This window comes from Ischnura elegans, chromosome 8, assembly GCF_921293095.1.
Source record: "Ischnura elegans chromosome 8, ioIscEleg1.1, whole genome shotgun sequence".
Taxonomy (NCBI): domain Eukaryota; kingdom Metazoa; phylum Arthropoda; class Insecta; order Odonata; family Coenagrionidae; genus Ischnura; species Ischnura elegans.
The window spans coordinates 29733966-29759150 of NC_060253.1; positions in this window are offsets into that span (position 1 = coordinate 29733966).

The window sequence follows — 25185 nt, forward strand, 5'->3', positions numbered from 1 at the left end:
ACTCAAAATGTACGACAAAATTCAAAGAATTTACTAATATCGAATTTTCATTTTAGTGACCCAAGAACAATGTGGTAACCATGACGCAATTCACTGACCCAAATAGGAATTTCTGTATAGGAAGACATTATGTAACTCGCGTCGAGTTAAGTGGAAACGAAAAAGGAATAAAAAATACATTACCTACTTGAAATGAAAAATATCTAACAATGGCAGACATAGATATGGAATGGAGTTTACACTATTCCTCACTAATATAATACATTTTCTCGGTGTTATCATTAAAATTTAAAATTTTAAACCCTGTATGCATGGTATATATGTGAATTAAAGTTACTGGTAAACAAATACATGCTCTGATATGGTTGGGCAGTCCTTTTCTGATGAAAATTCTCGAACGAAAATCCGACTCGCGACCTTTACAGCAGTGAATTTTTTCTTTCGAAAAAAAATCTTTTAAAAATCGAATGGCCAGTTTGCGTTCAACGTCACTCCTGTGAGCGGTAAGGATATGAGTGCCTGATGCATCTAATGCTGGTAGGCCGAATCTCTACTCGAAGTCTCAAAACCAGATTTGGGGAGTAACTGAGAAACACACTCAAACCAGGGATGAAAAAAAGAAGCGAAACGAAAACGTTTCCGGTGGGAAACGAATATATGATGCCTAGGTTTAGTTTTGTTTCAACACGAAATTAAAATCACCGAGGAGTTTAGTTTTAAATTAATGAAAACTGTTATGCTCATAGTTGAGTTTCGATACAGAAGTTGAGTGGAGGGGTATGAGTGGGAATAGTTTCGACCAATAACGTTTGACATGAGTGTAGAGAGGTTAAAACATTGAGCTTAAAAATTGAGTGGCCAGTTTGCGTTCACTGTTTTTCTGTGAGATGTAAAAATATGAGTGCCCCATGCATCTAATGGCGGTAGGCCTAACCTCTACTTTATTCAACCATACTTCGAACTGGGTGTATGAGTCGAAACTAAACTTTTAGAAGGTGAATCACGTGGTCCCCAGTATTTCGTATTTCTCAGCAAGATTTTACTGCCTCTTGAAATCACATTTATTCATCTTCGAGGACATATATATGCAATTTTCATGCCATAAGTCGTACGAAAGCTAGTGAGGTATTGATTCTTTCTTGAAAATTTAGAGTGATTATTTCTAGAAAATATTATTCAGCGCTAATACTATAAGCAATCAAGAGCAGCATCAACGAAGTCACCATGTTTAATGATGCAAAAAGTGTAAGAATGACTATATATTCCTACAATTAGTTGTCTCGGGCGTGATTTAATGGAATCAATTTAACATAGTGAAATGTAAAAAACTTAGTAATTCCACATAAATTCAATAATTTACGACACAGGCTTCAACGTGTAACGTGATCCTTTGGTGGCGTCACGTCACCACACGTACCACATCAAAACCTAGGACGTGCAGTACTAAATTTTTGTGGACTGGTATGTTTTTTACAGCTCATTATTTATTTATTCCTTTGATTATGTGCTGAAAAATCCTCGAGCCTTTGATAAACAATGTCAAAATAAAAAGTTTCAATCTTTTCGCGGAGAATTGTGTGTCCTTAATTTGAGCGCTGGATATTCCCGTAGGTTTTTTTTCCAACTGACCTGAAATTTTGCTATGAGGAAACTAGATCCATTTGTATCTGAATACAGAAAACATGATTTTTACCGCTACAGGTTAAGCTGTCGTTTAAAAGAACATATTTCTCGACAAGCTTCGAAAGAAATTGTTCAAATAAAACTTGAGTAGCATATGCGATGAACACGGAATCTTTGCGAATTTTAGCTTTACTCGTAAGTATGCTATCAGATATGTAATCGATTTCATTCAAAATTCCCGACCCAAATTCACGACCAGCAGAGTTGGGTAACTTTCCCCAGCGCGATGGCTAAAACACTGGATGATTACCGTCATGGATGTTTCCATAGAGAACTACTGACGTATCCCAATAATCGGGGCTTCATAGCGAGCCTTCAGTCCACATTCTACATGAATTAAAACGTATGTATCGACATTTTTCGTGCAAGGAAACTATTTCTCGCTCCAATTTTGATTCGAAATACATGCAAAAGTGATAAATAAAAATTTGAATACCTAATATGGTATCACTCCTTCGTTCTACACTAAGGTAAGGAATTTTTTCGTTAGATACCTATAGGATGTTATGATATGACTCACAGGAAATTGAAGAGAAGTGCTCGAGGAAGATGTTAGTTTAGTTACTGCTTTCCCTTGCGGCAGATGCCTTACTTACCTTCCGGACGTGCATTAGAGGCCAGAGACTATTCTCACACCCTATTCTCCAATCCATTGTGGTTAGTCATCGTCTAGCCGCAATACATGCCGTTAAACTGCTTCCTAAATTCCTAACAGAGGCGGGAATAAAATCAGTACTTCATGCACGTGATAATTATCAGTAACAACTAACTTCGGATTCGGAACTAAATCGGATTTGGAATGAGATACCATCTGATGTCAAAAATTGCATATCTGTCAAAACCTTTAAACTAAAATATTATGATTATTTACCATCTCCATAATGGAATATCACAAGTTATTTTACTATTACAAGTACCTCTTATTTTTTTTCAAATTTGTGTTCTGATAATTATGGTTCATTTTTTTGCTGTAGCGTTTTTTGTTTAGCAAAGAATATGTGACTTATTTGTGTTTTTATAAAATCCGGCTTAGAAAATAGCTCAATTTGCCGTTTTTTTTACTATATTTTCATGGATTTGCTTGATCGGTTATGTTATGAAATGAAATATCATTGTAATAATTTAAATAGAATTTAATGCAATGTACAAGCAAAATGTAATTTATTTGCATAATTTGATGCTATTTTTGTTCTTGTTGAATTTTCCTGAACAATAAATATTTACCTATCTATCAAATTTCTGCTGTAGCTGTTAGTGCAAATGTACTCTCAAATTTCTGTAATATTTTACGCGAAGGTTTCATCAAAAATATTATATACGTTTCAGTATGACTCTCGTGTTTTCTTTATTGCTTCTTTGGATATATTTCAATATAAATCCCGTGGTCTTTTGATCGCAAAATAGCATAGCGGATCATAAATCTTCTCATATCTTTGCCTGCTAATGAATCCGTCACCTAATGGATAATATCATTTTAATACAGAATATACACGATAATACGATTTTATAGAGCCAGAACAAGAAAATACTTTAAGAATTAATTTCCAGGTTGCTGCCGAGCATCCAAAATTTACGACAGAAGTGCTTACCATTGGCATGTTGTTCAATTTCGCAGTAGCATTTAATTTCATGGAATTTCCCACGTGCTTTTGATTTTAGATGCCACGAGAGTATTCCTTATTGTTTCTAAGAAAAGTATTGCTTAAATTTTTTCCTTTTCCTCCTGTCCAACTTTTCATCTCTCAAGAAGAAACTTCGCAGAATCAGGTAGTCTGGGATAACCACGCCATTTGATTCCAAAATCATTACCGCCCTTTCGAGAGATTTTGTGAAGCACAAGAATAAGCTTTAAAAATTTTCACTGCGTTTTAAGATGGACCGAACTTTAGAATGCAGTCAATTTTTTTCCGGGGATTTATCGTAGAGCAGCATATATATTTGATGATACAAAAATTAATTAATGAGTAGACAGTACAATATCTTTGTATTATTCATCGAGCTTAGGAAGCTTTAAACAAGTTCCTACGCGACGGGCTAAAGAATCCCAGTCCAATTAAATAATTTCGGTAAATGATAGGGAAATATAAGTTTTGACGACAAATATATTTCTTATTCATCCACACAAGAATGAAAAAATACGAAAGCTGCCGTCCGCTTTTTATGACCTGGCGACGTCATTAGAGTCACGGCTCATTTTCTCTCCCAGAGAAAACTAGTAATTGGAAGAAGAAGTTGCTCTCAAGAGAGGAAAAAAAAACAACAAAAAAAGTTAGATCGATTCGTGAGGCAGAGGAGTACCTGAGACGCGGCGACCCGCTCGGAAGGAGTCAGTGACGTCATTAACTTATCAGATAATGTGTTTAAGCCATCAATTTATCATCTCAATCAACTGGAGAAGTTGGCAAAGCATTGCGACGGATCGGAAAATTGAAAAATGGTGTATTTATTAATCAACTTCTACCACAATCCCCTTGAAAACCAAAGTTAGGTGGTTATATAAAGCATCACGAGCAATGGTGGAGGGAGACCCAAGGTATAAGTAGATGGGGAAATACTTGAGCACTTAGAGAAATTCAGATGTTAGGGCAGCACATTAAAAGAAAACGGTTACAGCACTAAGGACATTTGGAAAGAATTGCGTTAGCAAAGGCGGTGTTCATTAACAGGAAGGAGCTTATGAGAGGATCGTTATATAAGGGTTAAAGAAAAAAATTAGTGAAGAGTTTGATATGGAGTGTATCTCTCTACGGTGCGGAAACATTGTCACTTAGGAAGGAGGACGAGAGGAGACTGGAGGCGTTTGAGATGTGGTTCTGTAGATGATTGCAGAAGGTCAATTGTACGGATATGAGGAGGTGCGACGAAGTACTGAACATGGTGGGTGAGGAGAGACATGAATAGAGCGGAAACTGATGGGGAAGAGGAATTTGAGAGCGATGGTAGAGAGAAGAACGCTGGGTTAACGAAGGAGAGGAAAGGAGAGAATAGGATTTTTATATTGAATGAAAGGGGTTGGGGCTAATTGTTAATTGAAGCGGGAAGACAATGAAAGGAGGGGAGACCACAAGAGGAAAATGATGTGCAAGCATTGGAACGTTTCATGCAGAATAGTGAATGAAGTTTTCAGGAGGAACCTGCAAAATCTTTTTCATTTACGTATTATCGATTTTTAACAAAAAATATATCTTGAACTAATAGGTTTTATTTTGTTACGGAATCTAATGGTCATAGGGTAAAATTATTTTATTTCTCTTAATGTACACGGGAAATCTTAACGGATCATTAACGGACCCACGGACTTCTAGGAATTCCCACTTCTTCGAAGAGGGTGTCAGCAGCATACAAGATCTTAAGTTTTAAACATACCCTTAAAACTCAGCACCCACTCAATCCAAACCCTGTCTCCTACATATCTCATCTGTAAGCTGCAAGAGTGTTTGCGACGGGTAAAAAACACTGTTGGAATGGACGTGAGAAACTCAATCAACTTCTCCTCCCTAAAAACTTGTGATACCATCAAAAGAGATACACCATAGAAATGGAGAACTAGTTGGCGTTTTACGCTATGAAAATAAGAGAGAGAATCTCACGGCTCAAAACGGTGCGGGGGCAGTGGTGTAGCGAGATGGGGGGTCCGGAATCCCCCCCCTGAAATATATACACAATTACTTTTCTGCATAAAATAGGAAAAAATATTGAAAAATCATGAATTTACAGAAGATTTTTTATTTTAAAAGTGAAGTATTTCGATTATGAAAAGTGCTAAAATTGGTTTTAAATCCTCTGATTAGTACTTTTTCTGTTTAAAAAAAATTTACCCCTCTGATTTTGGACCCCCCCTCTAGTAACAAAATTCCTGGCTATGCCACTGTGCGGCGGCAATTGCATATCCTTAAAACTAGTTGTTTAATTGTCTTTACTAAATTCATTATAAACCACCGTTTTTTCGGGTTTTCATTAAATTTAACAATTGATCGTACTGTAACATTCATGCTTTGGATATGGGCGACCTACCCAGGCGAAACTCAATATAGCAGACGAGGACCTAAACCCGCCGCCACCGAGGCCGGCTAAAATTCTGGTGAAATGTGGTGTAACCGTTCCAAAATTTGGTTGTTAATGTCTAGAAAAGAGAAATCGGTAAGCAAGGAAGAGAACTCGATCGGAAGTAAACGAATAAAAACGCCAATATACTACGGAAGATCAGATCGTATAAATAAAATAAGAGAGATAGACTGTAGAACAGACAAGATTCAGAATGTCTTTTTTCCACCATCAATAAGAGATTATAACGGAAGCGTTAGAACTCACTAATCGAATAGATGACTTGTAGTATTAACTTATGTACCTTAATGCATGTTACTGAATTTTTTCATTATTTCTAACAAAATGTGGTAGTATAGTTTGTTAGTTTGCGTGACGATTTTTTGGACGGTGTGGTGTGCATGTGGGAGTCCAATAGCATGCTGAATGCTGGTGATTGATCACCCCCTGCCAAACACCCTATAGGTGGCTTACGAGGTATTATGTAGATGTAGAATGGCCACAGAAATTTCCGTGGCTTTTAAGTCTCCTCGAAAAAAATAAATTGGGATTTCCCGGGAGTCCTCGAGATCCCCCCCAACATTGCGGTAGGGGGCCTTGGAAACGAGGAAAGACCCACGAAAAGTGGGAATGAAATCAGCCAGCAGTCTGCAAGGTCAGCGGAATCACCGGGTGCCTTGCACTGGGGGCCTCGCGCCTTGATCGAGCGCACACACTGCGACCTTGGGACTGATTCCATTTGTTTGCTCGTGAGAAGTGAGAACAAAACTGACTGCGGCCGCTATCACTGATGCTCGTTACGCTACTTAAATGCCTCAAAACTCTCGTTTTTCATTCCTTAATCCCTTGGGAGGAAATGACAAGTCTAGCTCGTCATGATATTCCGATGCCAAATCGCGTGATGACGGGTATAGCTCGTCACCAAATTTTCATAATTTTAGCAAGATTTTGGGGAACAAAGTAAATAAGGGATGGCAAATGAAACGATTCGAAAATGCTTCGTTTCCACCAAGAGGGAAACAAAAATACGAGGCCTAGGTCTAGCTCCGTTCCCACACGAAAATAAAATCACAAAGGAGTTTAATTTCGACACGGGACGAAATTTTGCTCCCAGGAACGAAACTTAATTAATCGAATCTCCGCTACTCATAGTTATCTTTCGATCCCAGAAGTAGAGAGAGAGAGAGGGGGATAAGGGAGAATAGTTTCGACCCATTCTGTTTGACTTACGTGTAGAGAGCTTAAAAGTCAAATGGCCAGTTTTTCTTCGCCGTTCTCCTGCTAGTGGTAAAAATATAAGTGCCCTATGAACCAAATTCGGCGGTAGGCCGACCCTCTACTTCATTTAACCATGCTTCGTACTCGGTGTGTGGGTCGAAACTAAACTGTTCGAAAGCCAAGCACGTGGTCCCTGCGGTTCGAAACATTGTCTGCGTTTCGTTTCGTCCCAGAGTTTTAGTTTAGTTTCGACCCGAAGAAGTTTTGACTCTGATTTCGTTTTGATCTTGAGTTTAGTTCCCAGGGTTTAAATCAATTTCGTTTCGTTTCTATATTTCTCTCCTGTGAACGAAACTATTGAAATTTTAATGGTTTTGACTTTCGTTTAGTTTCTTTAGCTATCCCTGGTGTAAATATTTTGAAAATTGAACAATGTCAAAACATCCCTAATGAACAATAAAGATTCCCTAATAAACATTCCCTAATGAACTATTCATGAAATATGCATTATGCATCTTATGCAAATAAAATGATTTTTTTACGAGTAGCGATAGCTGAGTTCTCGAAGTATTTAACTACTGTCTGTAAAAAAAAGCAAAACACCTGAGTTTGAGGAGCTCTAGCGTCTAAACGAAGCAATCAATTTCAATGCAACAAAAATCATACGAAAGAGAATTTATTTCTACGTTGGATAATTTACTTCAAAATAATTTTCGTAACAAAGTATTTTCTGTACTTAATTTTTTCTAATAAAAGTTCCCGTTTTATGCGCGTAAAATCAAGTTTTCCAAATTAGTGCCCTTGGCATTCCCGTAATTTTCGTTCTAATAGCTTGGAATTTTGATATAATAAAGCCAGATCTAGTATTAAAATTTTACAGAAAACGAATTTTTCATGCCACAAATATTGACGAATTTGTTCTCAACAACGCAAATCTCTGTGTGTGAACGCGTCGAAAGTGTGAAAGTGTAGTAAATATTTTAGAATATGATATAATAATCCCATTTTATTTCACTGTTCTACATACATTAAAAGCTACAAAAAAATCATTTCATGAACGACCATTTCATTTCAAAAGAACGAAAGGAAAAAAATAAACAGAGGATGGGAGCACGATATTCAGAAAATTAATTGGAGAGGAAGGGGTTAACTACGCACATATCTGAAAAGCATTGGCCTCGGGAGTTGGCGCGTCAACCATAAACACCTGACCATAGGCAGAGAATTTGCTAGATAAGTCATTACTTGATTCAATATTCCGCAACGCTTCCCGAAAATATTCATTATTTCTGATAGAGCATTATTTAGCACATACAATTTAGAAAAATAAATAAAACTTTACCATTCTAGCTACATACGTTTCCTTGAATTTATCGAATACCATATGCCTGCACGATTAAAATCAGCTGGATAAGAACGGAACGTGTAGAAGCATGGAAAACAGTGGTGCACAGCTTCCTCTTAAGCTGTAATCACACCATCATTATTTCCGTTCCTTCCAAACGACAGCTACAGCGATCGCTCAAATGATGGCGGAAAAGTTACTTTTTTTTACCAGGGATGGCAATAGAAACTAAATGGAAGTCAAAACAAGGAGCTAATCTCAGGGCCGAAACTCTCGGGTCGAAAGGAAACACTGAGAAATAGAAATGGTCTATTTTGCAGTCTTATGAATTATCGCATGAGTTGTGGCAATTCATCTCTTTACGCCACGCAATTTTGACTGCGCATTCGTATGGCCGTCAGATTGTGAAAGTATTATCGTTTTCAAAATCATGTAGACACCCAGGAGTCCCACTTAACTGCTCATTAACTGAACCTTTTCCAGAAAAATCAAGGAAGCAACTCTTAATATAACTCTCTGAAGACATTTCCGCATGAATGGTCTCCAATACATATCTCCTGCCTGGTCAGAAGGAAGTCAACGTGGGCCCAACGAAAACCTTCGATTCTGCCTCCGGAAAATTCCTCGGCTGATAACGAAGACAATACGACGGATAGTAAGAGTTCATCAGGAACTCACCGGAGAGCCCCTGAAGAGAGAACTCAAAAACGCCGCGAATAAATTCTTCAAGAAGGCAAGGAGCAGTTAATACGCAATTACGTTAGCATATGCGTCAGAAGTTTGTATTTCCTCTTCATCTCTATTTCCAAAATTTGGACTCTAACTCGGATGAAGTCATAGATAAGCCAACGGGCATTGGAATTAATATCTCAGAATTACATAACATTTTACATAATGACATAAAATAATAACATTTTGAAATAAATACTTGCAAAAAGTAAATAACTACTCACAAGATGTTAATAAATCATCTTTAAGGCCTTGAAGATGAAGTACTAACATTGAAACCGAGGTCGTAATAAATTTTCTAATCGTGGAAAAAATGCGCGTTTTTATTTCAGTGTGGAAAAATTCCTTTCCATTACGCTTGAAGCTTTGTATTTTATTCATCGTAAACAATTGCTTTTAAAAATATTTCAAATACAGCAAATGATGGCAAAGACTTTGTGACTACTCCTCATACTTCGAGAATTTTCAGGATATATCATAAGTTTTGAACGAGTTATAAATTACCAAAAACTATATAATACGACCAATTAATCGGGAGAGATGAGCTCTTTAAAGACTCAAAATTCTGATTAACTCAAGAGGATAGGTTGAAATACGAAGCCTGGAAACTATTTTAAAATATACGTGGGGTTATAGGTGAGTTTATAAATGGCCCATACCTAACGATTCCTTGCAGACAGAATTCACCTCCATCTCCATGGAAGTAGTCGTAGTCTCTCCTCATCTATATAGCAGCAGGATTGTCTACTAAGATGCGGCGTCCAAGCATGCCATGCCAGAAAGATAGCCCAAAAAAGCTCTGGGAACCTGTAAGCATTCTGAGACGGTATGCAGCTCACAAAAAATGGCCGCGGATTAATCATTTACACAAAACACAGGCAATGCTAAATTTGAAATAATGTTACAACTTAAATGTATGATATAAATCAACATTAGGAATAATATTATGCTTGGAATCACTTATCGCGGGTCTTCATCACCTCAAATTAAGACATTTGTTGTAAATGTGCCTACATAGATGCTACGACGAAAAATAGTAGAAACATTTAAAATGACTGACAAGATAGTGCGTGGCCAATGATGAAAATGAATTCATCTGTAAGAAACCATCCGAAAACCTTCAAGTCGGTCCTACCAACTGTAAAAGATTATAATTTGCTATGAATGTCTCGGTATGGAATAGAAGTAGTACAAAATACACAAAAAATAATTATACGTGTATTAATAATCTCGTATAACTCTTCACTCGAACGAGAAAGTAATCGGTCAATACGAACAATGACTCGTTCTCAGTAATCATCGACGACCCTTAAAAGCGATCCTACTAACTGTGTACGATTACAATTTTATTTAAATGTTTATGTAAAGACTAAAAAGTGCCTAATACGCAATAAATAATGGATAACTCCCTTTCTCAATAGCGAAAATGGCTTGTCAAGTAGAACTATGATTCGTTCTCAGTGACCACCATGATTTCATATCCATAGATCATTATAAATATTAACGCTTAATATTATCTCTAAATATCTCTGTAAATAATAAAACGAGTAAAATATACACAGCAATCAATAGAAAACCCCCACACAGAATCGAGAGAAACTTGTCAAAAAGAACCATCGTATCGAACTCGGTAACCATCCTTAACCCATGAAATGGTACCTATGAGCCATTACAATTAGCTCACTCTTTAAATATGCCTGAAAAGAAAACATTAGTACAAAATATTAGTACAAAAATAGAAAACTTTAACACAAAATAGCGAGGGTTGCTGGCCTATTTCTACAATTGAATCGTTCTCAGTGACCACAAGTGACCTTTACAATGGAATCCAACTTTAGCGTATAGCGGACGACTGGCCATGGTGACCGTAGTCCATCAATGACCACCTCTATGTAGGAGATACTCGGAGAAATGTGCAGACCAATTACCCACCTAAAGATGGCTAAAACACGAGTTGCTTTAGATTTCACAAAATAACGAAAGAGGATATCGATAACGAAAAATTACTTTAAAACTCTGTGATACTAAGACCTGAAAGAGAGACAACCATGCATTTACAGACCAAACAACCCAACGGCTAACACGCATAAGGAGTTGAATGCTAAATAATAACTAAAGGTGGAGTTAGCGTAGAAATATTACACTATAAAGCATTCTGCAAAGCCTTTTCGTACCGTACCACTCGAACTAAAGAGAATAATATTCAAGTTTTGCTCGCGAAGTGGTGAAATATAAAACTGACCAGAAGTGTTCATGGCCATGTGAAATATTGAAAGGGGTTCATCCTTCATTTTTGCTTGGAGAAATACATAAAAAACGGCACCGATAAAAATTTAAGACATTATGTAAGCTTCCACGAGTTGATGAACATGAGAATTGAGGGCTTAACTTCGTGTTGTTCCATCGTCTTTTGGATGACAGTTTTGTAGTCGGCTTCTTAAAATTACTAAAGTTTTGATTCATCCTTTACTGCAACCTAAATATGTGATAATCTGTTTATTCAAGTCATCAATGATTGGTTATTGGTCATTCCTGCTTTCTTCAAAGAGGGATTTGAAAAGTATCCTGCTCTATCGTGTGTGACCTCATGGAATTTACTTTTTCATTTTAAATTAATAAGAGGAACTTTGATTTTTCTCATAGATGCGTGGAATAATTAAGTTATTATTATTGTTTTTGTCATTATTATTAATATTATTTAAAATTGTTTTGAAGGGGGTTGGTAAGGCATGGAAAAGGCTTTTGAAGAAAACAGAAAACTCCCTCAGTCTATTGCGAGAAACCTAAACAGACTCAAATGATAAAAAACGTGACTACAAGGATGCTTTAACAAGCGACCCGAAGAAGCCAGACTGCAATGCCGACGAAACATTTATCCGGAAGAAGATGGTTCAACGCGGAGGTTAGGCCCGGATTACCTGTATTTTCAATTCTAAGACAATCTCACTTATTGATTCCATCCTTAGGTTGGATAGGATAGCTGAGAGTAGAGCTCATCCTGGACTACATCTCTGGCGTGTGAATAGCACACATTCGGGGTAGGGGGACCAGTTCCTTTTACTTTTTCATACCGCACTTCTGGGAATTATTTAGAAAAGTATTAGAGATTCATCCTACATTTGATGCCGGGACCATTCAGTCAACAGCCAAGCGCTCTAAATGCAGTTTAAAACACTCCCTTAATCTTGGGTTAAGCCTTTGGACCATAGGAACTCCATTGAAGGAGGGACATCAGCATGGCGATTAAGTGTTGTATCTGGTGCTGTATCGCGCGCATTTTATTCAGCGGCGCCACTAGACAGCGGTAGCGTCCAGCGTGCTTTTCTCCAATTATGGGTGTGGAAGTGGTCTTTTTTGGCTGACAATCGTCTCGTATACGTTAAATGTGTGGTTAATATGATTCATTTGCTCAGTTACGTAGAAGTACCGAGTATTTCCTCGTGAAAAATGGATATCGGTGATTGGTAGCGACACGAGTGGTGATTTTGGAATCTGATTTTAATTCCCTCGGAGGGACAGCGATTCTAGCGGTGGACATGAGGATACACTTGAGTATGTAATATTCGTGCTTCGGACAACCCAAAAAAATATACTGGAAGTGCGAGGTGACCCAGGGAAATTAACTGGCTCTCTTACTCTGAATGTGTGATAGTCACACACCCGAGGCTTAGTTATGGTGAGCTCCACCCTCACCAATCCATAACAACCTACTAGTAGAATCACTTAGTGTTTGAGGATAATCTAAGGGCCCTTAACACGGATCATAGCAGTCTCGGTGAAACAAATTCCCTTTGCGTTGAAGCCGTTGGGTGGTTGGGTTCGTCGCCTCCCTACCTTTGCAGCGGCTGCGTCTCCCGTGGCGTCAACTGGCGTTGGACGCAGTCCACCGGTGGGCGATTCCCTACCTGAAAGCGACAAAATTTCAAAAATGGTAAGCTTATTTGAGTAATATGAATCAAAATAGCTGATTTTAATTCTAGGCACTATTTTATTTCAGTTTCGGCCCATCTCACCCAAAAAGAAACAACCCCCATCCTCCTCCTTACCCCCTCCCCTTAAGCCAAGGGTCTTCAATCCGCGGCTCCCGGGCCGCATACGGCCCGCTGGCTTATTTCTTGCAGCTCTCAGTGGCTGAAAAAATATTGTAATCCGAATCAAATATCGACACACTTGTCAAAAAATAAAAAATGTCCAAAATCGCATTGATTGATTGAAACTTTCAGCCAATGAAGATTATCGCACTTTGATTTGTTTGTTGATGTGATCGTAAAGTGACGTGAAGCATTGTGGCCTTCCGGACGATGTGAAATCGATTTTTGGCCCTTGCATTAAAAAACGTTGAAGACCCCTGCCTTGAGCACTAATATATACATATCGATGGATAAGTTCTAACAGCACATATCTAAAAAAATTGCAAATTTTCAGGAGAGCAAAAAAACGATTAATTTTTTAATAGTATACAATTTCAATTGAAATTAAAAATCAAAAATACATAAAACTGAAAAAGACGCTTACATTTGCAAACAAAGAGTTGTTTTACCTTGAATTTTATTTCTTATTAACAGCAATAGCAACTCAGACCGGTCAAATAGTGCCAAGTACACTTGATAATGTTGCTGTAATAACTAAGCGCGTCTTGTTAAAATAAATCCTTTGGAAATATTGTGTACATTTAACCATCCGTTGGTCGCGTGGCGTCTAACAAACGTCAAGCCATTTCCATTTCTTTGCCCACATAGCATTCTTATAGATAGGAAACTCACCTTACTTGTATCTCATAATTTTATGCCCCTGAATTAGTCACCAATGTGATTATATGTTTTTTCGAATTCTGGAGAAAATATCGATATTTGCGTACTTTAGGAGCCAGGTAAACTCCACGAGACAGCTTGATTTGCGGTGAGTCAGATACTAATACTTTCGCAATATTTTTTGCAAAGTTTTTTAATGCGTTTATTATTTAAACAAACAGGTATTTGAGCATATAAAAGTTATTTCGATAGTTTTTTTTTCAAATAAAATATATTCTTATATTTTCAATGCAATAAAAACTGTTATAAGCGTCGAAGTAAGTAATATTCTCTTTTCATTTCTTAAAGTATTTTCTTAATACAAATATCTCCATAATTTTTATTCATAAATTTATAACTCTTGGAAAAAAAATTAAATATTCTATGATTAAATTTACGTTGTTAAATCATTTATTTCTGCTTGTATTCATTTCCTTTAAACATTGCAAAATGGTATCTGTGTGACGTCACGCGACAAATAGCGTTCCAAAATGTGACGCGACTGACGGTTAACTTATTTTTTAAAGCTTACATCAGGATGTGGGCCATAAAAATGTCTCTTATAAGAGAGCTGAATATTTTTAATGTTAATTGGGCGGATATTCCAACCTGCTAGACCAGACTATTCCCAGGTACGACAGTGATAAAAGAAAGGGATATTTTGCCGAAACTTATTTATAGGTATGTGAATTCGTTTTGCCCTCGAATTAAGGGTTTTAGTAATTGCAAGGCCGAATTCAGTTGTCAACGAGCCATTTTTATGGCCTATGCCCTCAACCCATTTCCGCCCAGAAAACTTCGTTTGAATTCTGAAGATATTTAGGCACGTAGGCTCCTAAGTTCATCTTTAATAATCCACTGATTGTGAGATATTTTGGTGATACATCAACTAGTTTCTTCAGAATGACACGTAGCCATATAGCTACACTAAGTGAAAACGAGGTAAGAATCTAATGTTTTTCAATATATAAGAGTGACATTAATGGAAAAGATGAATCTTAAGGCCAAGCACATTTTTGGACGAAGGAAAGCTAAAATAACCCAAATCCATTTCTTGCTTTTTCTTATGATACACGAGTGTAATTTACAGACACAAGGCGTCGATATTGAGTTTCATTTCTCACCCGTCTCCTTCCGACAGTAGACTTCTTTCAACCGGCTTCAAAAATAAATTAATAAGTGTAATAAGTTACCGCAAGCTTCAACAGCATTTGTGTGCCAAATGAAATGGCCCAAATGAAATGGGAATCAGAATGTACAATAAATTACCTAAGAAATTGAAAAATATGCAAAGTGCCAGTCTCCTCAAGGTAAAACTTAAAGACTTTTTACTGGAAAAAATGTATTACTCAGTAAATGAATTTATGAGTGATGACTCTCTCGAGTCTTAAAGTATTTCCATTTCCATGTACAGCTCATGCCACTGATGTAAACTGTAAAGTCGTCTGTGTTTTTAATATTTATTTTTTAAATCCATGCAATATGTATCTAAATTTCTTTTTGACGTGCCTTATATCGGTTATGTATTTCTATTGATGTGATCTATCATGGCAAATAACGCATTATTATTATTATTATTGTGACAATTCGATAGCAATAAGGACGACGGGTTTTCCACAAGAACCTCATATGCTCAGAACCGTAGGATGTAGCCATAAGGCCACGGTGGGCGTAAAACGGGTTAAACCCACCAACGCACGCAACTTGAGAGGATTTGCGGTATTGTATGTACATTTACCGCTTAATATGAATCAAAATTCCTGTTTTATTTAGGATAGGAACGAATTTTGTCGGCTTCTGTCCATCTCACGACGCAGTGAATCTTTTTCAAGGTTTATGCTCGGACGTGTTTCATAAAAATTTCTCTTGAAGCGTGGTCGAACATGTTGGGAGTTAATGGCGTGGATACCCAAGACTACCTGATTCTACGAAATCTCTTCTTCAGAGGAGAAGAGCCGAGGAGAGGAAAAGGAAAACAATCGATTTTTTTCTGAGAAACAATAAGGAATATTCTCGGGACGTCTAAAATATTAATCACGTGAAACATTCGTAGGAAACGGATGTTATTGCAAAATGGAACTACACAGCAATAATTATGCATCTTACAAACCGTTGTAAATTTAAAAAACTTGGCATCAATTAACAAGGGTATAGGAAATTGATAGCCTTCGAATAAGCGATGACAATTCACTATCCTTAATACCTTGCAAGGTAATAAATATTTATTTTCTAAAATATAGGTGTTTTTCATGTCTGTCGACCATATAAATGCAAAAATGATACTCAAGACATGGTATCAGCCATATTTTTCTCAAATATTCGGTATTTTTGCAATGAAATATACATTAATCATCATATATCCAATAAACTATAATTTTGGAATAGGGTGAAAGGTTCCATTACAGTTACAAGGAAATGAAACAACGATACCAGAAAATTTAGGGAGTTCAGATAATAGGAGAGCACTGCTGTACACTTTAAAGGAGCACAAAGAAATGCCCCCTGGGGGAAAAAACACTAGCTATACCATTATAACCCAGACACCACGGGAAGAAAGATGTTAGTGAATATTTGGTTCCACATTACCTGTATGAATCTGTTGGTTGCGTGAATATTTACACAGTCTAGGATTGAATGCTTTTTCTAGTTCAACATGATTCCAAGCAAGTAGGAACTGTTTAACTGAAAATATGTCATTCATATCGGTGAAACGTATAATTTGCGACATAACTGTGGGTGTTTATATCTGTAAAAAATCATTTTAGCATTTAGGAGTCAGAAATAGATTAGAAAAAAGGGAAAAAAATTTTTTTCACCGGTGCATCGCGTTATAAATTTCTTATATTAATTATTTCTTATAATATGGAAACATTTAGATTTGTTGGTAAATCTACTATACCGCAGTATTTGCCCTCTTAATTATGTTCCACTCATTCATTCATGTGTAATTATTTGGGAAAGTGATAACGATATGACTTGAGAATCTTTAGAAATTCGCTAACTTTAAAAAATTTCAATTAAAAGTATTTTACCCAAAACACACAAAAGAGTAGGAATATAGTTTAATACAGAATAACAAAAATACCCATTTATTTGTTACGACGAATTCAATCATTAAAAATTTCACTCATTTAACATGAAAAATGAAAGGCGCTGCCCAGTTGCAAGAAGTAATAAGCAATATTTATTTTGTAAAAGTCTTTAGGATTTGGCTAAATTTTCTATAAATTTGCATAGCCAAAGTTTTTTTCTTTATAAAGCATCGGCGGAGTTATTAACGATAACAACCAAACAAACCAAAGCCACTTCATCAACTCACAATTAGCCCTGAGGATGGAACCCTACTCGTGTTCCGAAACGTCGGCAGAATGGAGGGAGACCACCTGGCTGGAAGCCCGAAGAGCCTTTTTCGAAACCGAAGCCAGTTTTTAAAGTTTACATGCAGACACTTCAATGTCTCAATTTCTTTATTATCAAGGCATAAGTGTTGATTTTTTATTTCCACAGTTGCCGCGATGATTTAAAAGGAATTTATATTGTCCATCAATTGTGTTAATCCTGTGCATATGATGGAGCATTGTAAAATTACATTGAAAATTAGTCATGTGTGTCCTTTGATATTTTGGCGTATTATGTGTCTGAACCTGGTTTGTTTTTGTGTATCTCATCATCCTTGAGGGTGGTTAAAAAATTGGGTAAAGTGTCCAGGCAAGTTATACCAGGATATACCATTTGCTCAAAGAGTTCAATGACTTCATGAAAAAATGAGGAAAGAAGTTCCTTGTAGACAAATTGAAAAAAATAACGTAGCATCAGAACCTAAAGGAAAGAAAAACAATTCTCAAGTGTTAAGGCGAGACTGCAGAACCTCACACAGAAGAATAGAGGACTTCAAAGACTAACTAGTGTTCTCACCTTAAAACCTAAGTATCCCAGGAGGCACGTAGGAGACACCACTTGTATGCACTCGGGTTTTTAGTATGATCTCTTCTTCTGGAACTCACTCCACTTTCACTTGCACAAGCATAAAAACACACTTCACTCACCAGTGATCACTGGATAGATGACGCACCAAATAGTGGAAACCCATGTAATTATATCACGAACCAGGGACGCCTAATTTACTGCAACTGCTGGTTCCGGAGACTAATGATTTTACAATTCATATTACTAATAGTTAATATTTCCTTCTGTTATATTTAACAAAGTTTGGACTATCTGAAACTTTGTCATTCTATTTGTCTTATCTCTCTACCCAGCTCTTATCTATCTCCTGTACTCAACGAAAAATAATGTTGCAAAAATAAGGCGGCAGTAAAACTACGCAAACTTCGTCCGCTAAGTCAAAAAACGAGACACCTTATTTAAATATTGAGGAAAAAAATATTAACGTATTTTACGTAAAATAATTCTGAATTCTCTTACCTAACGCAATACAAAAAATGAAAAGTTTTCTCAAATTGGGAGGGATTCTTAACGATGATATCAAACAAAGGTTTATTCTATGTTTTTGAGGATTTATCCGACTGAATCATATCTAATTGTATATCACGCTCAAGGCTTAAATCTTGCCGAGTTCAATAAAATATACTTAATTTTAGAGTAAAATATACTATAATAATACCCAAAGATAGCATTCAAAATTTAAGGAAAAATGATTCAATATTTAAAGTTAAGAGGATATCTCTGGTTTAAGAATACGTTTCTAATACTATTAAGTATTGGGGGATCCCATTTTAACTACGAAAATATTTTGGGAAACCAATTAAGAGAAGCCGAATTTGAAATCAAGCGGGAACCTCCGAGTTATTGTTTCAGTGCATGCGATAAGTTCATATTTAATCCAAATCACTTCGTGATATAAGTAAATTTTAAGCCGGGATTCGAACCTGGATCTCCCGAAAATCAATCAGGTATGCTACCAGATACCAGAAAGTTGGTGGTATAACTAGTGACACACCCAATAATTAAGGGTTAGATTCTCGGATAAGCCAAATCAATCTTTCGTGGAGCATTTTCATCCATGTTATATATAGTATCTATCTCTTGCTTATACTTGTTTTTTTTTTCGTCGAGCGATCGTTTTTTATTTGAAATATTTTACTTTTAACCTCGAGTGACTTCAATTTTACTCGCATAGTAGGTATAGTTCACCGCTCTCCACTGTCAAATTAAACAGATCATTCACTGCGACTATTAGCACCTCACTCATTAAATAAAGAATAATAATATGATGTCTACCCAAGAAGAGCAGAGCAGTAGTAAGAAACAGTAGAGGACTTTCCACTCGTGGTCCAGGTGACAGAAAACCGATGACTGAAGAATCTGGAAAAGATAAAACGGACACGGTAAATTAACCCTCTCTCTGTAATCGTGCAAGGGAAACGCATGTATTACATTGAAAGTGGGAAATTCATTGCGGCTCTTAGGTTAAAATACTGAAACGTTGGCAAAAAACTTTTTTCGCGGCCATTCTAAACAAAAAAATTGAGAAGTATTACAAAAAGGAATATACATAAAACATTTTCATAGGAATGTAAAAAAATCGAGACATAATGTAGGTTGAAGTAGTGCAAAATGGTCACCTTGCAAAATGTAAAAAACAATGTTGCTTTTCTAAATTTCTCTAGGATTCGTACATTTTCAAAATGGCGGTTTTTTGCCAAAACAAAATTTTCTATACTTACCATTTTTTTTCAAGAGAAAATCTACGAAAATGGATGTTTGATTAATTTTCATACTTAGTTCTTTGAAATCTCCAAAATATAAAATATAATTAAGCATATCTATGATAGTAGGTTTATAATAATTTTTTTGCTACTTTCTGCCATTGAGATTATATTGTCAGTAAATTTGGAATTTTTCATCCCATTAAGAGGGTAAACGTTTCCGAACCTCTCGATAGACTTCTCATTTGAACCGTTGACGAAGAAACTCATAATTATCCTTTTTTTTTGTGCCCAAACTTTAGAATATTTTTTACATTAAAAAGATGATTCAAATGGTCTAAGTAGTGCTTTCATTCATAGACATTTATAAATTAAAAATATGAATCTACAGTATATATGTCTAATGGCTGACCCGAGGTGCCGCGCGTGTGAAAATTGTTTAGGTTTACATATTTCTGAAAAATTGAGTTACTGAGGTAGAATTGAATTTAAATCTTCAATAATTTTTACTTGTATGCCTCTAAGTTAAAAAAAAAACCTTTCGGCCGATTCTGAGTATTCGAGACAAGTTAATTAAAATTTGCCAATTCATATTTAGTGGAGAGTGTAAATCGTATTTACTTCTTTTCGTACGTGGTATATGCAATATGTAAATATTTATCACTCAAAACGAGCTAACAATTATGGTTCCACAACAACTGGGTGCAGAGGTAGTAGATATAATACGCTTCAAGGCATTTTGTTTTATAGATATCGTAACCATTAAAAAAAAAAATAAGGCGACTGGTGACCATCCGGGTCTCATAAATTTCACCTCAAAATTCCATTGCATTGGCTGAATTCAATTTGTATGGTGGTGTTGGACGAATCTGACATTATCCTTTGTCGTCCTCAGTAGCTCACCGCCAAATTTTACTCGCATCACACCGCCCGCAGCCCTTTCTTCAATAGCAATGAGAATCATAACTCAACAGAGGTAGTGTCGGTCGTACGACAGAAGAATGACTAATGAGCCTTCCACAATCCAACCCTCTCCAACGATGTGGGTTTTCCCCTCTCTAATGGGCATTTTTTTCACGAACATCTTACCATCTCTCTCTCTCTCGGCTGAGAGGAAAAGCACAGTTGGGAGTCGGCTGTTTGAAAAAAAGGAGGAAAAATAATGATCATTCACAAACAAGGCACTCAGAGGGCGTTTTCCAAAGCTCCAATAATTATGATAATCTAAATTTCGATTTCGATATCACTTGATGACGTAGGACTAGGATCTCATATGAAAATTTACCAAATGCCTCCAACGGAAGAGACATCTAACGGTCATCGTCACGTTAATGACTTTGGAATTATGGCAACTACTGGGAATTCGATTTCCACTTTTTTAGTTCGGCGATGCCCACTAGGTGTCTCCTGCGTTTTGTCATACGAGTTAATTTTTTTCGCTATCAAAAGAACTAGAAATAGAATTAATTATACAGTTGCTTTCGAAAATGTCGTAGGTGGCTTATATAATTCAACTACGACTTGAAATGATTTACATTGGATTTCGCATTGTTGAAAACAATAATCTGACCACCATTAGGTCACGAAAGCGCAATTTAGTGACTCTAAATTCATCAGAATCAACACCGTTGCCATAGACAAGATAGAACAGACACAAGCCAAAAGCACAGAAATATAAATGACTGAGGAGTCCTTTTTTTAATCATCGGGTAGATATAATTATGCGCGCAGAGGTACCGTGAAAACTAGACGTCTGCTCCAATAGGGTAGTTTCCTTCATCAAAGAAAACGAAAGGCATTGATTGCGATTCCTTACCCACCAATAGTGTATTCATAATATAAAAATTATTCGGTTCTAGAAATCCCAGTTCAGACGAATGTTAATGGTCAATTTTAACCTCATTTGAAAAAGGCCAGATTGGTGCCCATGCGATGCCACTCCACGTGACGTCACAGGCACCTAGTCTCTATACGAGTAGATAGGAGTTTTACATTGTCTGAGATTACCAATGCATGCATGAGGCACAGAGCTCAGAGACTCTTCTCTTAATAGTCACCCATTAAAATTACCTAAGTTCATAAAGTTTCCTTCGTTTGATATGGTAATAATAATCCTTATTTGAGCCAAGTACCTGCTAGTAGGGTACTCTGCTACCAGCTGGCAGCCTGCGTAGTATCAGCCGCTCAAAGTCTCGCCCCAAGGTCACCTCATTGGGCGACAGCTGGAACCAGAAATACGTCACACGGACTTTTTCCCAGAATTCCTACTTTGCCGTCGCGTTTTCGCGCGCTTCAAAATTTTCACTTTTCGTTTAATCGTGAAAAATATATATCGTCATTCGAAAATCTAAGAGCGTGAAATGCTTACTCCAGGAGTAATAATCTTTCGATTTAGGCAATAAAAAAGTAATCGGAAACCACCCTATTACGATTTTTAAATTCGTACATAAAGAGCTACATCACTATCAATGTCGTTCTGTGCTGAGACAGGTCACTGCTGAATTCCTGCTAACTTATTTGTGTCCAAAGTTTCACCTATGGGTAACCACGGTTCTCCCTCAAATCCGTCAAATTATCTATTTTCTTTTTCCTCTGGGTTTTGCTTTCACTTTTCCTTATACTATCGCACTAAGGAGGTAGTCATGCCTCATGACCCAACCTTCGTCTTTCTTGATAAGATGCATTTATAAATGATCTTTTCTTATGAATCGTCTCCAAAACTTGAGTCATTCTTTATATTTTCCGTACATCTTACTCTCATCATCCTAATCCAATGCCACATTTCAAAATTTTCATGATAATTCACTTCCCCTTTCCTAAAGAATTCAAGTTTATCTCCCATAATGACAACATCTCATTCAAACTATACAGCTTATCTCTTCCTTCGGGTAATAGGTAATCAGAGTTCATCCTGGTAGATAAACGAAAACATCAACCATGTTTCAAAATTTACCTTTTCAGCCGCCATTAATCTCTCTGATTACATTCGATGACTTCATAGAATGTGAAATATTTAATCTCAGCATACCAATGTCATTGCAGAATTCCTGAGCTATCAATCTTTCGTGACAATCAGGTAAATTAAATTCCTGAAATCAAAAATATTGTACTTGCCCAATTAAAACAAGAATGATTCATCCTCCTCTTCCATCTACAAATTCCACAGATAGGTTTTCCCATACTTATCATGACATCTTATGATTGATTCGCTGATTTGCGAGCAGTTACAATCCGATTAAGGTTTCTCGATAAGCGTTCGGAGACGCCCGGACATGGAATTCATACTTAATTCATCATTCCAAGACGAGGAAAAATTGGATAACATTGGATAACCCATGGATCTCAGATAATGGAACCTAGGTCGTTCAGTATGAAAATTTTCGTGGAATTATAAAGTTTTTTACATTTCATTATGTTCGGTCGATTCCATGAATTCCACTCCTGAGACAAAGAATTATACAAGTATCTCAGCATTATATTTGCAAAAATCAAGCGTTTAGTGAACTGAGTGATATCTTTGTCACTAAATTATGAGTAAAATGTCTTTGATAGCTCAAGGTTTTCCTGCTTCTGTCAAAGTAAATCTTGAATACTTTGAACATTTCGGATAGCCACGATCAATGATGGTTGGAAAAAATGCAGTCCATTATACTGATTCCTTTAACTTACTACCCTATCTCCATTATTTATCCGCTAGTAATGCAAAAAACGATCTCTATGGGTTTAAAAGAAAAACAAATTGCCACTGTCTCCTTGGGAAATGTCCGTAATGTAAAGAATGCACTACATTATAATCAACTATTGATCATTGCTCTCTGAAGTGTTCAACCGATTCAAGATTTACTTTGACAGAAACAGGAAAACCTCTCATTGAAGGAACTTTTCTCCATGATCATTTAACTCTCAAAACAGAAAGCCGACTCAACATTAGGTAGGACTTCAGGAAGTAGTAGAGAATAAAATACAAATTGGCCTTGTAGGTAAATCAGAGATTAAATGCGAGGTACCGTTTCAAATGCATTCTTGAAATCGATAGATAAAGTTTCAACTTTTCTTGATTTGACAATAACGTGATACACTAGAAGCTTATCTCAAGGCCTCAATTACTAAGCCAACCACAGCTGAATTACAGTGAATGAGGAAGTAGATGCAATAAATTTGCATTAATGACGAGGAAAACACTAGTAAAATATGTGCAATTCATTCGCTCTAACTCAAAAACGCAGTGATTTCGATCGAACCATTCAATTGCGGTAGTTAGTTCGTCAATCGCATATGCAACCTTTTCCTCGTTCTAAAGTGACACTTGAAGGGTTGCCAAAGTGGTCGGCATCTAGTGTGAGGAAAAAAGAGTCCTAGCCACGGGGGGTTCCCTCGGTGTATTGAGGTATTTCGAGTTGGCGAACAAAAGCTTATTACAGCCATATGGGACCAGTGGCGAAACTGTGGTGGGATTAAGGGATAGATCACTCCCAAAGCCTCACAGAAATAAAAAGAATATTTAAAAATATTTTCTAGTTTTGACGCATAATAATGCATCTGCTTAAAGATATATTTTAAGTGTCAAAATGATGTGAAATTTATCTCCAGGCATGTCATTTTTTTTTTTAATTTCCCGGGTCCCCCGCTGTCTTGGGGAGGAAGGGTGCGGTCGCCACCCCATGCCATTCAATCCCCCGCCAAAGCATATTTCTAGTTGCATCACTGCATGCGCCAGTAAGGAAGGGTATGTAAGAAATGGTGGAGAGAAACCCGGCGTCGGCATTACCCTGCTCTTCACGAAATGCGCTAAAGGGACCATGGCTTAACGTCCCATCCAAAAAGCAGAGTGCATTTCTTGACGTGGTCATAACAAAGTACTCATGCAGGGATCAAGCAATCTCGGAAAATTCACTACCACCGCTGGGATTTGAACCCGAGCCCACAGGGTGGGAAGTCAACACACCCTACCCTGCACACCAACCCGATCCCCCTATTAATAACTCGTAAACGGGTTTTCTCTTTTCTTCTCGAGGCCTCCTATCGTACTTTGAAATCGTCCTCAAAGGTGGAAAGGACGACGTAACACATAACCTCGGCCTATTCGCCCAATTACCATGGCTTCATTTCTCAGGCCTTTCGACCCGTCTTTTTCGATGACGGACTACACGCTAAAAAAAGCATGCTATCAACTTGAAAATTTCAGGGTATGCACAATAGACCTTAGTCAACATTTTCCTGTACCTCAATCTCTATAATTTCATCTCTGCATTTCCTTCATTTTCTATGACTGAAACAGAGACTTATGTTGAAAAAGGTCTACTTATTATATATCTTGAAATATTCAAGATAATCGGGTGGTTTCCTTTTATTTTTTTATTGCCTAAATGGAAAGATTATTACTCCTGGAGTATGCATTTAACGCTTTTAGATTTCTTAATGATGATATCTATTTTTCACGAATAAATGATGAGTGAAAATTTTCAAGTGCGCGAAAACGCGACGGCTAAGTATGAATGCTGGGAAAAGCCCGTGTGACATCATTCTGGTTCCCGCTGCCGCAAAGTGAGGTGACCTTGGGGTGAGGACATGTGCGTCGCTAGGCGCAGGCTGCTAGCAGGTATCAGAGTACCCTGCTAGCAGGTAGCGCTTGGCTTAATTATGGATTATTAATACCTTATCAAACGAAGGATCCTTTCCGACCATAGGCAATTTTAATAAGTGATTA